Source organism: Agrilus planipennis, unplaced genomic scaffold (assembly GCF_000699045.2).
Source record: "Agrilus planipennis isolate EAB-ADULT unplaced genomic scaffold, Apla_2.0 scaffold132, whole genome shotgun sequence".
Taxonomy (NCBI): Eukaryota; Metazoa; Arthropoda; class Insecta; order Coleoptera; family Buprestidae; genus Agrilus; species Agrilus planipennis.
In genome coordinates, this window is record NW_020442448.1 from 565,722 (window position 1) to 570,253 (window position 4,532).

At 36.1% G+C, this 4,532-nt stretch overlaps 1 long non-coding RNA gene across 1 annotated transcript; it reads left to right on the forward strand.

The window, feature by feature from the left end:
* The first annotated feature begins 2,699 nt into the window (after nucleotides 1–2,699).
* Nucleotides 2,700–3,266, forward strand: LOC108737351. The gene is made up of 2 exons (XR_001937848.1): nucleotides 2,700–3,071; nucleotides 3,147–3,266. It is a non-coding gene; the product is annotated as an uncharacterized LOC108737351 (long non-coding RNA).
* Nucleotides 3,267–4,532: the final 1,266 nt, after the last annotated feature.

Consider the following 4,532-nt stretch of genomic DNA (forward strand, 5'->3'; position numbering starts at 1 on the left):
GATGGAGAGGGGTTGACGAACATTTTATTTTTTTACCGAAACTAGTAATGGCTATCTCTTAAAAGAGAAACACTATATACTATATGATTGACTATTGTATTGATATTAGATGAATGAATGTTGTATAAATCTGATTGTTACTGTGGCGGCGGGATCATCTTAGACGTCCCGGATGTCAATAGTTTGAACGCTTACAAGTGGGGACGCCACGGACCGTTATGGTACTTATCAAGGTCAAGGGTAATAAAATGATATGTATATATATATATATATATAATGATTTTAGATACCTAGGAAGTCAAATAAGTCAGGATGGAAGGAGTAGTAGGGATATAAAGCAGAGGATAGCGCAGGGTCGTGTCGCCTTTAATAAAAACAAGTCACTTCTATGCTCGCGAACGGTTAATTTAGAAATTCGAAAAAGATTGTTGAAGGTATATGTTTTGAGCACGGCATTGTACAGGTGCGAAACATGGACGGTGGGCGCGGCGTAAAAGAAAAGGTTAGAGGCGTTCGAAATGTTGTGTTATAGGCGCATGATGAGGATATCGTGGGTAGAAAAGGTTACAAATGAAGAGGTATTAGAAAGAATAGGAGAGCAGAGGACTCTATGGAGGTCAATAAGAAATAGGCGAGATTGGTTGGTAGGACACCTTCTCAGGCATGAAGGACTAGTCAAAGACATATTAGAGGCAGAAACAGGAGTTAGGAGGGGTAGAGGTAGACCTAGATTAGATTACTGTTCGCAAATAGTTAAGGATGTGGGTTGTTCTAGTTTTAGGGAAATGCGAAGTTTAGCTTAGGATAGGAAAGAGTGGAGGTACGTGTCCAACCAGTCTTAGAACTGACGACCTTATGATGTTGATGATGGTGGTTAATGTTTTATTTGTTCAATATTTAATACATTCTTTATCTTCAAATTGAAGCTATGGTCTGACTTTTATATAAACAGCAATCACGTACGATGAACACTTTTTCGTTTACATTAAAATTCTGTTAGGGTTTCCAATAGGTATACGACTCGGTTTCCAGCAGCGAAATGAATCCCTTTGGCACCTACTTTCTTGTTTCCTTCGAATAACTCTGCAAGGTACTAAATGTTTACGCCTATAGAATACCACAAGTTTGAATTATTCTTTTCTTCCGTGTGTATACTTGTAGAAGGCGGAAAATTATGCAGTTGTATATAATGTAAAAGCTAATGATCATTTAGAACAAGTTCTAATGGTATAATAAAAATTAAACGATGATAATGGATCCACCAATCAGCAGATAACATTTGATAACACATTTTTAGAGACCTAAATTAGTTTACTATTGGCAAATAGTTAAGGACGTGGGATGTTCTAGTTTTGGGGAAATGCAAAGATTAGCTAAGGATAAGAAAGAGTGGAGGTGCGTGTCCAACCAGTCTTAGAACTGACGATCTTATAATGAGGATGAACATTTTTTTAAACTGAAGAACTATTAACATAAAGATCCGTGTAACTGTGACAAAAAGCGTGTGGTTTAACAAATTATCGTGGCAGAGTAATATTTTTTTAATGTGTTTATTATACTGAACATTTATTTTTGATATGACTTTAGCGAAGGCGTTTGTAGCCGCTGGAACGGTTTTAAATGAATAGGTGCTCGTTGTTAACACCCACTTTCGTTTTAGTACATGATAAGACGATTTAATTTTGTACGTGTTTTAGATAGAGTTGACTTAAGAAGTAAACTATTACATGTATAATGAAAAAGTAGCTTGGAACGGACACTCATTCCGTTCCATATCGTTCGTACGTATCTTTTGAAATGATAAACAAAGTGGAAATCCATTAGTGTTCTATTGGCGTAATAATACGAGCACTAAAAAGGAACCAGTATTTAGAATCAAATCATAGACAATGAAAATGTTTCGCTTTTAATTTTTCACTGATATCGTTATTTTTCTTAAGTACACCTACCTGGTCAGCTAAATATGAATCGATCTGTCATACCAAAGACTCCGTATCTTGAAAAGGTAATACATTTATAGCATCAACTAATATATAAAGTCATAGTGACACTAGCACTTTTCAGAAAAGTGAAAGTATTTATTTTCCAGCAATTTCATAGGCAATAACGCTAAAATTTTAAATTGTAAGATCACAACATGGAAATTTACCAGAACAGAATAGAATCTGCCTTTTTTGCACACCAAACCACGTTTATTGAACCTGGATGGCAAGCTGACACTTCAGGGTTACCATTCCACCAGACATATAATCCCAGGAGAACCATTTAAAGTTTCCTGAGGGCTAACGAGACCAGTAACCTTCGAGACTATCCGAACCCTTAACTATACGTTCAAACTGAAAAGTGCGCGATGAGTTGAGCGCTGCGCCGACACAATCTCCTAAGTGCCTTTCACGTGCCGGATAGTCGATCGGAAGAGTGTGTTTCCGTAAATACTGTAGCCGGTTGGACAGCCACCAGTCACCGGATGGTCCAGGCGTCCAGTTGTCGGCTACTAGTGTCCGACCGAAAGTTCGGTTTCGGTTTCGGTCGAGTTTCGGCAGAAAAACGAGTTTCGGTTTAGTTTCGGTTTCGGCGGCAAACCTGCCGAAACTACGACCGAAACCGAAACTGCGTTCGGGAGTTCTCGCGCTCTGCTCGGCCATGTTCTCAAATTCTCGCGACATATTTTTACTTGGGTAACGCGCATTACAACTAGCATGAATATCCATACTAAGGGAAATCAACTAACTATTTTAATAAGTAAGCTAATTCTCCAGTCAGTTTTGTCTTGTCAATAAGCAGGATTTTTAAATTTATGACATTTGCTTATCCTTTCAAAATTTTTGTGTTTTTTTTTACAAAATCTAACTCATAACAAAGAATAATATGTCTGCAAAATTAGAAATCCTTTATAAGAAGAATTGTCCAGCTTTGGAACGAAAATGGAAGAATGAGTTAAAACTAATGAAAAAGAAGTCTAGTCAATCAAACGGTAAATTTGGAAATAGATATGGTTTAACAAATTGTGACAAAAAGATACGTACCTAATCACCTGCCATTTGAAACAATTTTCTCCCCTGGTCGTTCTGGTAATATCAATCGTACTTTTGATATTAGGTCTATTATCCCTTCTTTTTAATATTTTAAAATTATTATCTCTTCAGGTAAAATGGATTGTCACTGCATGTAACATTTTTAAAACCAGACACCAAATTAGTGATACTGTACGTATTACAAATATTACTAGATTTGTACTCCAGTTTTTAATTAAACCGTTAGATAGACACAAGTACAATTCTTTACAATATGTGCATACATAGGTAGATCACTGTCACATAGTGCATGTGCGTATATTATTGTATTCAAAAATATAGATTTCAAGTAACACAATTCAGATTTTATAATTTAACGGCGTATGGAAATTAAAATAATTAAAAATTTAGAAAACCACCGAAATTAAAAATTCCTTAACCCTGCAAAAATTCAAAATGTCTCTCCTTAATTTGTAGTTAGGTAACTCCCTAAAAATCGGCAATTTAGAAACATCCAGTTTAATTGAAAACCATGGATCTTTTGAATGATCCTGGGATCTTCCATTTGCTGGAAGGTTATTTGTATTTAAAATATCTCGAAAAGCATCTCTTTTTATTAACATTGAACATGAACATTATTATTCATACATTGCGTATAGCCTGTTATCTTCGTCTGATGTTTTTTGCTGCTCCAATATTTTAATTGTATTTTGTTGCGTATTTTACTCATATCTTGAGATACTGCTGGATCAATTTGATTACATAAAAAGTATTTTTTTAATAGTTTCGCTGCATCAAGTGCTTGTTTGATTCTTGGTGGAGGGACAGGATCGTCTTCTTCAACAACGTACACAGCTGCAGTACTTATCTATTTCGGCAACTTAGAAAGTACTGCTCAATGATTTATAATGCCACATTGTTGTCGTTAAATAGAGTGAGCGTGACGCTATATAGAGTGTAATATTGTATAGAGAACAATGTAAACCAACCAAAGTCAAGCAATTTCGACGTTTTAAGGAGTTTGTCGTTAAATCGAGTGACGTTATAAAGAGCTTACACTGTAGTTTATGAGGCTTGACTTGTTCTTGGCCTAATTTTTTTCCGAATTGGAAATAAGTATTAAGTATGTATATTATTATTATCATCCTCAATGGGATTGGAAAGCCCATCCTCCAAGCTTTCCAAATAACACTTTTGCGCATTACTAACACTCCGGGTGACTGGAGAAAAACGGATCTACATAAATCCAGCAGAATGTTCGGATCCATGATGACGTGGGGATTCGGCGGAAATATAAAAACCAATTGCATTAGCATTAGCTTCGCTTTTATCGCGAATGAGGTACATTTTAAAACCATGGTTACTTAAGAGATTGGACGGTACGCCCCTCATCGGGCTTGGATTTCGGAAAAAACAAGGGGTCGGAACGGGATGTGGCGGCTTATTATCGGTATCCGCACCTTTTTATGTTTACGGTTGTCGAGTTTATCTAATACCTGTTAATTAATTTTCCTTAAT